The sequence below is a fragment of the Malurus melanocephalus genome, unplaced genomic scaffold (genome assembly GCF_030028575.1).
Source record: "Malurus melanocephalus ecotype Western Australia unplaced genomic scaffold, MMel_1.1 scaffold_1092, whole genome shotgun sequence".
Classification (NCBI taxonomy): Eukaryota; Metazoa; Chordata; class Aves; order Passeriformes; family Maluridae; genus Malurus; species Malurus melanocephalus.
The window spans coordinates 40,279-53,164 of NW_026624324.1; positions in this window are offsets into that span (position 1 = coordinate 40,279).

Sequence of the window (12,886 nt, forward strand, 5' to 3'; positions counted from 1 at the left end):
AAAGCTGCGAAATGGCTCGATTACCCTTTCAGAGTTTTTTTTTTTTTTTTTTTCCTCCCTTTGCCGGGGTGGAGGAATACTAATTGCCGTAACAATGAAGTCTCTTCTTTAGGGAAGAATCTAATGGTGCAGGAAGCTTCGGAAATGAAACAAATCTCGCATTCTGTTTTGAGGCTGGTTTTTCTGCAGGGTGGATTTTGATTTGTCTGGCAGYGAGGAGTGACCAGTCGCTGTTGCAAAGCCGGATTTTTTTTGTCTGATAACTGCTTCAATTTATCCACTTAGATATTCACTTGTTGAATTTGTTTTATTTACRCTTTAGATAAGAATTACCATTTTTATGTGGCTGTTTTACACAGAAGATTCTCTGAAATCTGGAGAAGCCCCTGTATTGTGGCTTCATGCTGTTATTTGTTCATGCAACTTCTTGGTTAGACCGGATTATGGGTGGGCATGCAGAAAAAGACAGTCCCTGGTTTCTCTGGTGACCACCGTGGAGTAACTACTGTCAGTRTACAGACTGGATTGCATTGCTCTTCATCATGTGCCAGGTTCTTGTAGAATAACATCTCAGGATTTTGAAAGCCCTTTTGAGCACTGGAACTCTTTAAGAGCATTGCTGTCCCCCTCTGGTACTGCTGCTTGAAGTTCTGTGGGAAAGGTGTTAGAACAAAGGATTTGGGCAATGCAATAGGGATTGGAGGAAGCACCTAGGAAGGGCTGWRTGTGGAARTGCTCTCCAGTTCTGCATGTGCCTCATGGCATTCCCACCTGATTTCAGTGATCTTTGGACCAAGTACAGCATTGAAGGTGGCTGATTCTGAAGCAGGCTGAGGTTCTGCTTTTTYRTGGGCTTCTCAGTTCTGGAGTGCASTTTGTGRCAGGAGATGGGCACAGAAGAGACTGTTTTACTTAGTATGCCCAAAATTAAAATAAGGGGCAGTGGCTTCTTTATTTCATTCACTTGGAGTAGATGCTCCAGGATTCAATGGCTGCTTGARCTAAACATCTGAGTCTAATGCATATTCAGGCTAAGRCCAATGAAGAACCCAGTAGAACAYTTGCCTCCTTAACAGCTTTGATTGATTTTTKCCCTTGAAATGATGGCAGTCACTTCTTCTACAGGAGTAACTTATCATTTGGGTTCTACAGAAGCAAAAGGCATCAACAGTTCCATTCTGGCTGCMCATGAGCTCTGTCTTGCCTGTCCTGCTGACTCTTGTGCTCTTCCCAGCCTAGGGGTTCACGTTGTGTCTTTGCTCTCAATTTGCTGTCTGTCCACCTTGGTATGGCTGTGACAGCTCTGGAATCAACATCTGCTGACTGCACTCTAACCTTGCCTTCCATGAAGAACTCCATCCCAATGTCCATCATTCATTATAATGTATCTGTACCTCTTGGAGAATATTCTGGGCAAACAATAGCTGAACCCCTCTGTCTCAGGGTAGCTCAGTATGGACTGTGTATGGTTCTAAGTTTTTTTACAACCCTCTGTAGCTGCCCTGTATTCCTAAACTAGAGGGSTTGGAATTACCATGGTTAAAGGAAACCAACATTGGAATAGTTTGGTTTAGCTGTCTCCTACTTTGGTGAACTTCATKCCCATTTTCTAAACTAAAGGCAAAGGCTGGGAGAGCAGCTGAAGCATCCATGAAGTGATGCTGAAATACTTGTCATGCTGAAAATAAGAACTATGTAGGCCTAAATTCAGGAAATCAAGAGGACAATAGAAATCAGTAATTATTATTAATAGGTAATAGTTTCAGATTTCCTGTAGGGTGTGGGAGAATTTCCAGCCTCTAACATGTAATTTGTGATGGCAGTTGAAGATCCTTCCCAAGAATCAGAGCTATGTGTGTTGATAGAATGGTTCTGGGACTCTCCTGTGAGGTTTTTTACAGTGAAGGTGTAAGTTATGCACTGTCCATACTTGCAGATCTGTCAATGACATTATAACTGACTCCTCTTTCTCCCTTTTATAAGTGCTTAAGTATCATTGGCAGAATAAAACCTGACTGCTCAAAATGTATTGCATGGGTGAAGCCTTGTCTGGGTTCAGGGGCTTTCTCAGGAGCTACTTTATTGCCAGCAAGGGAAATGGGGCTCCTGATGTGGCTTTTGAGGGTTTTATTCGTGGGTGATGTTGCTTTTTTGTCTTTTGATCGGCCTGACAGAATAGGCTACACTTCAAGTTTTAAAAAATAAGCATTTACGCTAAGATACAATCCTGACCTATTTAAAATTAATTTTTAAATACATTAAGAAGCTTGCCCAGAATTCTTGCTGTGATTGCTGTCCATGCTAGTGGAGTGTGAGTGGCCATGCTCTGTGGGCAGGATTGTGCCCCCCCTGGGTGCAGAGATGTGGTGGGAGCTGTAGCTCTGGCATGTCAGCTTAATTGGGGGTCCTGAGCCTAGGTTGGGTTAAATGTCTGGTTTTCATATATTACAGTTACTTTAGAACAAAACTTTTCTTCATTCCTACCATTCTGAGACCTGCTGATGAATAGTACATATTGGAAACATTGTCAAGAACCAGGAATTTATCTGATGAAGAAYAGAGTCCCAGTTTCACCCTGGATATGCTAGCTGCTGYGGGTTAGCCCAGTGTGGATTGCTAAACTGTATCTTATCCCAGTTCTTTAAAGAAGGGCCTTTTCTTCTCAGTTGAGGCAGGACCTGGATGAGGCAAATCTTGTCTCATTGGTAACATTTAAAAGTTCATTCTGTTGGGGTTTTTTTTTGACCTCCTGCTCTCTCCTTAAGGGATTAGATAGGTGTGGCTTAGGCTATGTTGCTTTTAGTTCACTGTCTTGGAAGCCACCTATCATTTCACTTCCTGCTGGCATGTACTGTCAGGAAATTTCAAAGAAAAATGTTACTTTTMAAATAAGTGTATGCTGAACTCCATTTCCTTGGAACTTTAAATGTACAGTCCTTTCAAAACTAATTGCGTGCACAGCATTGTCACAGTGAGCCATACCAAGAGCACTGATGCATGTATAACTATATTAAAAAATCAGCATTATTAATTCAAAGTACCTGCTAGTTAATACATTTAAAAGTATTTTTGTTGTTTCCTACTTTATGGTCCTGCTTCTGAGTGAGCCCTGCCGCTTGTGGATTTTGGATAAGGATTGTGATTAAATAAATGTAAGAAATACATCTTTGTGGTTGTGATTTTGGAAGACTTACCTGATATTTTTAAGGTAAATATGATTTCTTTCTTATCTTACTAGATATTTTTAAAAATATCTAGTAAGTACTAGATATTTTTAACTAGTACTTCCTTTCTGCAGTCTTAAGGAGGTATTTGCATAGATGGGACCATCCGTGGTTGAGGTCTGTCCATGCTGCTGCAGCAGTTCCTGTAATTTCCTTGGATCCATTTGTAAGTAGGTTCCTGCTGAGGGAGTTGGTCCCAGGCTGTTSAGAGGCACCTCTTGTTCTGTGGCTGCTGGTGACTCAGCTGTCACACCTCTTGTGAGGTAGGTGACAGGCTCTTGGCGTGCTGCTGTACTGGTTTGGATCTGGGATAGCACAGGGCCATTCATGACTGAGATTATTTATACCTTTTCTCTTCTATCCATGTCAGTTGTGCTCTACAAACCTTAAGTTCTTTTGGCTTAATTAGACAAGTGTTCCTCCCCCCTCAYCTCCCCCTGAGATTGCTTCTGCCTTGTTTTTCTGCTTAATGCTAAAGCAAAGGTGTTAAGTTTATCCTTCTTTAGGACTAGGGGAAAATCAGCTGGAAGCATCTAGGCTGTTTGCTGCAGATAAATGACTGTTTTCTTCCCTAAAGAAACAACGTTTGCAGCTTGTCTTGTGCTGGATACACCAGCTTTTTGAGGTGAAGATTGTTTAAACAATTTGCTTTGTTTAAATGCTGGTATCTTTGCGGTCTGTTAAGAGGATGATGTCATTAATGAGTGTGTGTTTTTTAAACAGATGGTATCTATTAAATCRGTAATGGTAGAAGTTTCTGGTTCTCTCACCTTCAGCTCTGTTTTAGAGGCAGGAGTGTGGTAGGGGAAGGTGGGGGTTAAGAAACATGAGACACCCACCAGAACCCTGATTTCATTATTTTTGGTACTAGTGTCTGGAAAGGTTGAACACTGTTCCCTGTAACAGAATAAGATGTTATAGATGACAATTAGGATGAGCTTTTTGGTTTGGTTTTCTTTTTTTTTCTTTTTTTCTTTCTGGGCAAATGAAGCCATTTTTGGTCAACAAGCTTTGAAAATGGCTAAAGGACCAACAGTATTCTCATAACTGAAGGGTGGAAGTTCTGTCTGAGTTCTTGTTTGGATTTCTTGTGTTCTTGACCTTCTGTTTCTGCTGTGTTAATGTAGGTGTTCCTTTAAGTTTCCTTCTGGATGTTTTCTATATAAATTTAATCAATTCACAGTTGTTTTTGTTAATRTCACATTTCTAGTATAACAGGCAGTTTAATGATTGAATTATTTAAATTTGGATACAGTCCTTTGACTTCCCTTACAGATATAAATCTATTACTTAATTTTTCAAGCCAGAGAARTATGGGAGGAAGAATTGATAACAGCAAAGTTCAGATCCAGTGTATGGCTGCTGACAGACACATCTGAGTGCAGCATTCTTCTCTTGGTGGGCTAGAATTTCTATCCCAAAATGTGTATGTGGTGTTTGACCAAGCAATAATGATACTGAAAAATATTCTGTGAAAGTCATCCAGCTGACCCTGATGTACTTTGCTTTTAGGAAGTGTTGAGTAGCAGCATGGAATACTGAGCCCCATAACATTAGCCCTGCTTGCTGTCCTACAACTGTCACAACACACTGAGCAGCAGTGTGGAGAGTGCCGTGTCAAAAACCTTTTCACACGTGTTTAAGCTTTATTTTCTACTGCAGCCTGGGTTTTTCCAAGGTTTTTATTTGTTGGTAGCTAAATTTACCTGTATCTTCACACAGAACTGAACAGGCAGGTTAGAAGAAGGATATTTTCCCTTGTTTTCCACCAAAGCCTCCATGCAGGCTGGAGCTGTGACCTGGAGGAAKCTTAAAGGCTCCAAAATGAGATGATGTGACAGTGTTCAAGATGTTTCTCCTAAGAATTAATTGTATCATGCTTCTAGCAGAATTGCAAAACTGAAGTGATACATGGAGAAAAAATGTCAAGATTGAATTAATTTAAAGTCTTCTTTAAAAAAAAAAAAAAAGTTTCCAAGCAAATTTGGTCCAGATTCCTCAAAGTCATTTAGTGTTGGTGCCTGGGAAGTTACGAGGCCAAAAATGTGTTTTGTTGTTTTATAGTCCTAAAGGTGGGTAGTGACTACCAGTGTTGTGTTAAAAACTGATTATAGCTTGAAATAATATGGAAAAATAAACGGTACAGGAGTTGGTTTCAAAATGCACAGGCATTTCTTTAGGCAGCATGCAGTGTGGAGTAGCCCACTTGCTCCTGGTTTATAGCATCTTGATGACATTCCTTAATTTTAGTTTTCAGCTGTAATTGCAACATGCATTTCAAATCTTTGGAACATRGGCACTATATCTGTTCTACTACAGATTGCTTTCTAGTTCCCCATGGATTTGGTGTTGAATTATTTTCAGAACTAAACTACTGTATCRGGCTTTTAGCAAAAGCTGTAAAAGTAGGAGAAATGGGGAAGAAAACAGGCATAAATTTTTTCACTTTTTCATGTTAAAATATATTTTCTTTGATAGACCTTTAACTGAACTGAAATGAAAAATGTTTTTTTGTGAATTATTACAAACACTGCACGGATTGCTGTGCTCTGTGGATACTACATTGATACATCATGCAAAGCATTGACCTATGGGCAGTCTGAGACTTCCCTTAATTGCAGAATAACAGGCTTACTAAACATATGAATTAAAAATAAGGCTCAGAGTTRTAATTCAGATCAGATTGGCTTCTTGTTTTGTTTTTCCCCAAATCAGATAGTTGTTGGAGCTCACTTTGTCCTAATCCCTCAGCCAGCTTTACTGATGCAGGCTGAAAAGTGGAAAAAAGATTAACCTAGCTCATAAATGAGTAGCTTTCTTGTATTCTCCGACTCATCCCTGCCGGCTTAGCAGGTGATGGATTCCAACATTTTCTAGGATAAGGTCTGTTTGCTGCATGAAGAGCAGCTGCAGGGCTGGGCCTGGGTGATTCTRCTGTGAATGAGCTTTCCTGCAGTGAGGGGGGGCAGGATGGAGGCAGGAGAGGAGCTGGATTATTTTACTTGTTACTGTTTTTCTTTTGACATATCTAGGAACCTCTAGAACCTTTTCAGGTCCCAATAAATATGCCCAGGAAACATGGAATCTGGGTTTGTGTACATTTGTGGAAAGAGTCGTCCTATTCTGTGGCTTGAGTTTGAGAARGCAGCTTGCTTATGGGGTTTAAAACAAAATCACACCCATTAAAACTTAGTTTAAATTAAAAGGAAATAAATGTTCATGGTAGAATTTAAAAACATAATCCAGCGGTGTAAAAGAAGAATTCACATAGTCTACTTCTKTAAGGATTGCAGCTCTAATTGCCTGGGAATTCTCCCCAACAACCACTTTAAGTTTTGTTAATGTTATGAAATAGGATACACTGTTGAAGAACCTTGTAAGGATCTCCTGTGCCAGTCATGTAGCAAGAGACAATGCAACAAGAGTTTCTGCTTTATTAATGCAAATACAAATGGATCTTTTCACCTTTAAAGAAGTGTGGAGTTTAATTATGATTGTATCAATTTTGTTATTCTTTTTAGTTGCCTTTGGTTTTCATAAGTGACTGTTTTTTCACTGGGATTGTAAAATTAGCTGAAGAGAGGGGCTAATTGAAGTGGGATTTTGGATACATTAACAACTCAGAAGTAAACTCCAGCTGTTTACTGTGAGGTAAAAAAAATCTTCTAAGAATAGTAGAATGTTGGAGAAACAACTTGAAAGTTGGTGGCATGTCGCTGGACGCTCCAAAAGGTTTTAAGTTTCATATGGGTTATTGACATTTAAAATGATAGATGAAGATTTAAATTWGAATCCAAATGTGAGTAATGGGAAAGCTCTAACTGATGTCCCAGTGTGAACCGTGTTTTGTGTTCCTGATGTTGGTGATGGCTCAGTTTTGCTGAGCTTTCAGAGCTGTACTGTGCTGGTCCATTGTCTATCCGCTGATACTTTAGCTCTTTAATTGATGCCATGTATCTCTAAATTTCAATATAAGGAACTACAGCTATGTGTTTTTACTGTACATAGCTTGTGTTTTCATGGGGAAGAATGTTTGTGAAGCCTAAGAAATGGTAATAAAACCTTCAGAAATTGAGTTAATATACTGTCAAGTTCCTGGAGGAGCCATGGACAGATATTTTGGATATTCACTCCCAGATGAGGTTGYTGGACAGCAGCAGCAGAGTGAACTGAAGGTGCTGGTGGGGTAGGAACAGCTTGATGCTGCCAGTGTCATGAACCAAGGATTGAATTGAAGCTGATTTTCTTGGTTTAACTCATAAAAATTCAAAAGATAAGAGAGAAATCATAAAATACATGAGGGGTAAATGTGTCTGTGGGAATTACGGGAGATAGGAAAAGAGCTTAAGAACATAATAAGGCTGAGTGACAGTTTTTTGTAGTAGCTGGTAGGTAAATGTTTCCATAAGATTGAGGACTGAAATTAGCAGAATGATGAAGATTTTGAGCCGGGAGTTCTTGTGGTGCTGATGAGGTTTCTCACGGTGAAAGGAGCCCTGGTTTAAATAATCTCAGTAACTCGGGCCATGAGAAGCCTGGCAGATAGAACTTCTAATGCTTATAAAGGCCTTGTAATGTAACACATCTTCGCATTATTCTTGGCTTTATTGAGGTGACCTTAAAACTCTGTTTAGARCCTGCACATGTCTTTAAGGAACAATGGTTCAGCATGAATTTGGAGTGGCTTGGTGCTCTCTGTGTGTCACTGCGTGGTGCTTGTGGATCACAGTTCAGCTGGGGATCACTTCTACTGGGACTGTTTCTGAGCAGCAGAATTTCTTAGGGTATTGTCAGTCAGTTGAGCCATTTTAGGGGTTTGTTTATGGTATTCATTCTTAAAAGTGTTTTTGACACATTTGATAGGAGCAAAGAAAGAAGTGGAGTTTTGAACTGAATTTAAGGACAAAATCCTGCAGAAGATGCTGTGTTGTGATGGTGGAGTTTGGTACCTCAGGATACATTTGTTAAAATGTGGATTTGGAAGGGCTTAGGTATTTAAACCGACTTTTACTACTGTTTAGCATCGTGTATACTCTGCTAAATAAAAGCGTAATGAACCCTGAAAAAATTTACAGACTAGATTTGATGTATTTTTTTTGTGTGTACAGAATGGGCACTTTTAGGAATTTTAATTTCAGTAACTTTGCTCTTCCTTGATGCTAGTTTTGGTAAAAGAACAGATATTTTGGCAGGTTGAGACTAAAGTGCTGATGAATTAATTTGATTCCATAATCTGTTTCTCAGTTTTATTTGGAGAATACTTATGGAAAATATTAAAGTGTCTCCTGAAGCAAGTATGAACGTAGTCATAAAAATAGCTTCAAACCAAGGTGGATCATTTATTGGCATGACATATCATGAACTGAGGGGAATCTCTTGCCTGAAAGTGATTTTTTTCCCTGCCTCATTGCTGTGACTGTGTGTGTAGCTATTGTGCTTGTATAACTCCTGTAGAACTGTCTCAGCTAACAAATGGAGCTGAACGTATTTCATTTTGTTGTTGGTGCGTTTATGAGTCATTTGTGGGTCTCCCATTAAGTTGTTGTGAGGTTTTCCAGTAATCTAGGAAGTGTTTGAACCGCACTGATGCCCATCAGAGGAAGGAAGGACTCAGTGTTTGAAGGCAGGAGGCAGCAGCTGTTGAATTCTCTTAGTGCCCTGGGGAAGAGGGTGTTCTGTTCCTCCAGGGTGGTGGTGCCAGGGTGGTGTGGGGCTGGCTGGGTGCCCTGTCTCAGCCAGGGGTACAAGGGCTGTGTGCCCCAAGGGTGGCACTGAATGGGCTGCCAGGGCACAGGAGCAAACAGGCCCTTGGAGATGGCATCGAGTGTGTCCTCAGTGCAGCGGGCACAGCTTGTGGCCAGGACTGCTGTGGTGGAGCTCAGCAATCTCTCAATCTCACTTTAGGAAGAASTGAGATGATGCTCAGATGCCAAGGGACAGAGGGTCCCATTTATCTTTTTTCCCCAATTAAAAGGTCAGAAGAACCTGCACTGTGCTGTTTCCACCTTCCCTTACAGGAGATTTCTTTTGCTTTTCAGGTATTTCTGCTCAATTTGTTGCTCTACATCAATAATTCGGTGTGTTTTATTTGGAAGCTGTATGTACAGGGAAAAATTCTGGCCTGTGATGATTCTTGTTTGTTTCTTTTAAAATTAATTTATTTTTAAAGATTATGCTTTAGTATGCCACTCCCAAGTCCTGCAGCACTGAAGGATTGAAGTTAGGTCTGCTATCCCTGTTGCTCTGACRTTTCTGCCAGACCTAAGTATGAAAGCTGATCTTAGCTGAGTGGAAAGGTGGGCACTTGGGATGAGGTGTGGTTGTTGAGGCTCTGCTGCTSTTAGTGGAGCTGAGGAGTATGTTGTGTATAGATTAGGAATGGTTTGTGTTCATAAAGGTCCTGTGCTGCCAGGAGGAGAGGTGACCATTGCACGTGTATTCTCTGTGCCAGTGACAGGCGTTCTGCCAGCTCCCAATTTTAAAAGGCTTGCAAAGACACCTGATCTTGCTGAAAACACCTGTAGCCCTCTGTTATTACAAGATTGTCCCTATGCAGAGGTTTGCTRCTTGGTGCTTTTATATAAGCAGACTATTGATAGGAAATCGGATAGGTTTTAAGTTAGGAACTACAACTTGAGGGGGTGTAAGTGGGTCTATTGATAAAAGTCACATCCTGATTCATTATTAGTTAGTAGTTGTTACTCTCTGGATGACTCTCTAAGTTCAATCTGCTTTTTCCTGTATTTCATAGAGAGCAAAGTAAAGTTTTCATGTAGACACACCTTTTGAAGATGTTCACTCTGTCTTGTCTTGTCACTGCTTCAGTCACAGTAAGCTGCTGATACAAAGTGACCAGTTTTGGGCAAGATGTACTGAACAAGTGGTGATTATTTTGCCTTGTTTTTGTTCCCCGGGGTTCTCCAATTCAGCTTTYATGGCTGAATTTTTTGCAGGTAGCATGATGGTGACTGACTGGGGATGGTGGAGGACTGCTTAGTTTTGCATTGCTGAAGCCTTTATGTCACAAAGTGTGCTTCAGCTGAAAAAAAAAGGCAGTGCCCATGGTGGCACAGCTGTGTAAGTAATGTTGGTGCTTTTGGGGTTTTTGCTTGAAGGCGTTGTTTGGGGTTTTTTTTTGTTACTGGTGGGTTTTGTTTGTTTGTTCTGTTTTTCTGTAAGGGAGTATATGAAGGAGGTGGCCCTAAAAATACTCTGCCCTCTATTCAAGTGGCTTCATAGTTAAAAAGTCAGGAATGCTGATCTGGGTGCTTGGAACGGACTCTTTCTGGAGGAGGGAGATACTGTAGATCAGTGGGTTGGTGGCTTTGGCTCAGCGGTGATTTGCCAATACCAGGAGTAGCTGCTTTGCCCTATAGCTGTTGGAATTTATCTAGTACCAGGATCTGTCTCTCACTAACAATTCAGAGTTAGATTGTGGAACAGCCCAAGTATTGGGAAGTGGATATGGGATATAGGAGAAGTTTGGCGTTACTTTACATTTGAGAGGGAAAATGGATTTCCTAATAGGTGACATGTGAAGGGTGACCTTACAAACACAGTCGATGTTATTTTTTAGACAAGTGCTATAATTGCATCTCGCAGGTACCATGACAAAATTGATGGGATATTGGTATTTTTCCTGGAGTCGAATGTGCTGGCATTGGGCTTACCAGGCATTCTCTGCATTGTGGCAGTTCATAAATCAAAGCCCACCTTCAGGTTTTTGCTTTGGCAGTTCTAGAGGCAAATTTTGGGCGTTAATGTCTTTGCGTTGTGCTGTTGGGTGCTTCCAGCAGTGCTGCTGTGTGTTGGAGGTGCCCGGTCTGGTTCTGCTGCCCCTGCCCGTGCCCAAGCMCGGCTCAGCMCGGCTCAGCACGGCWYRGCAYGGCAYGGCCCGCAGCGGTGCCCTCTGCAGGCTCCTTTCAGCACTGCAAGATGTTATTTTTGAAATTACCTAAATTTCCGTTAATTTAATTTAATCCGTATGTGATACTCTGACTGTGTACTTGAGCACGGGACATCTCTTAAAACCTTTTCTTGTCTGGCATGAATTAGGTACCAGACAAGAGTAGGTGAAATATTTGGTTTTGTTCTGAAAGGATGCAGCCCATGCAATCAGTTTTCAGCTGAATTGTTTCTGAAATAGCTATTGGGGAAGAGGTTAGACTAATTAAATGAGGTATTGCCTGTTGAGAGTGCTCCTGTCCTAACTGTATTAGGGTGTGCAGCATTTGAAGTGGAAAATCCACCAGCCGGGTAGAATACAAGCAACTTGCAGCTTAAGCTCATTTTGAAGCAGACAGCAGGTCCTAGATAGGTTTAGAAAGAAGCCTCTGATCCCCTGTGATGAATGAGTAACCATTAATGATACAAGCTTAGTATTTTCTTTATTTTTTCATAGCAGGCTATTGTGTAMAAGAGGCTCCTTGCTAAAGTTGTTATTGATGGATCCTGGGCACTGTGTGACAAATGCCAGCAGTATTTAGCTAAAAATAGATGACAAAGACGCTTATGCTAGCTCTTTATAACCTTGTGTAGTTATCTGCAAGAAATGTATCATTTTAGGAAACTTTCCCAGCTGACATGAATAGAGGCTTGTTTGTAGGGTATTTTAAGAGAAAACTCTCCCATTCAAGGCCTGGACTCTGGCCAAGTCCTGGCCCTGGCTTGTCGGGCAGTGTGCTGTCAGATCCAGGTGTTTCTGTGCTGAAAATWTAATCAAGTCCCTTTGCCTTGCTGATTTGGGCCTATAAAAGCTGGACCCACTTWTGGGGCCAATCTGGAGAYCTCACCTATGGGTGGATGCACTGCATAAGATGTTCCAAATTGCTGGAAAGTGTTTCTCCAGGTCCTCGCTGTGAAACAAGGCTCCCCACTGACTGTGGACTCTGGATGATGGTAAAATATTTAGGCAATTGGTGCTGGATCTTTCTCAATCACTATCCTTTCTCTTGTATAGTAATGATTAGGTGCATTACCTTGCTTATTTTTGCTTGTTGCTAAAGCCAGGCGTGTAGTTACACTGAATGTATCATTTTACTTTTGTGTTGCCTTAATATTCATAGTAAAATAAGACCATTCTTTCCATTCTTTCTTGGTCTCCATGTTCTTTAAATCACCCTGTCAGTTGGCAGGACAGTTGCCTCATGTTATCTCGGTGCTGAAAGCTGGTTTGTTGATCAGCCTCATTGAATAGCTTGAGTGAATGATGAATTCTGTACAGAATTTGCCAGGTGTGCAARAAATGCCATTTCAGCACTTGCCATGGTCACGGTGCTCACACGAGGTCCCTGCAGTGCAGAAAGCAAAGGCGGTGCTGCCAAYGTGGGTTTGGTGATGTCACTGATGGTGGCAGAGGTTAAAGCTGCCCAGTTGAGCAGGTTGTGGATTGAGAATGCTGCAGTTCATGTTACTGAATCACAGCATACTAATGACTGTGTGTGCTGGACAGGCACAACTCGACTGACATGAACGCATTTCAGCCGTGTTGTGAATTGGCTGCTGTTGCAGAAGTGTGGTGATCACACCACTGCCTGAGCCCAGCTGCAGTAACGGGCCTGGAGCAGCTCTCCCTGGGATAATGGTGCCACTCCAAGAGTGAAGAACAGTTTAAAAATCTACTGTGCCCTAAATGTGGGTGAAATATTAACKATATTGAATAT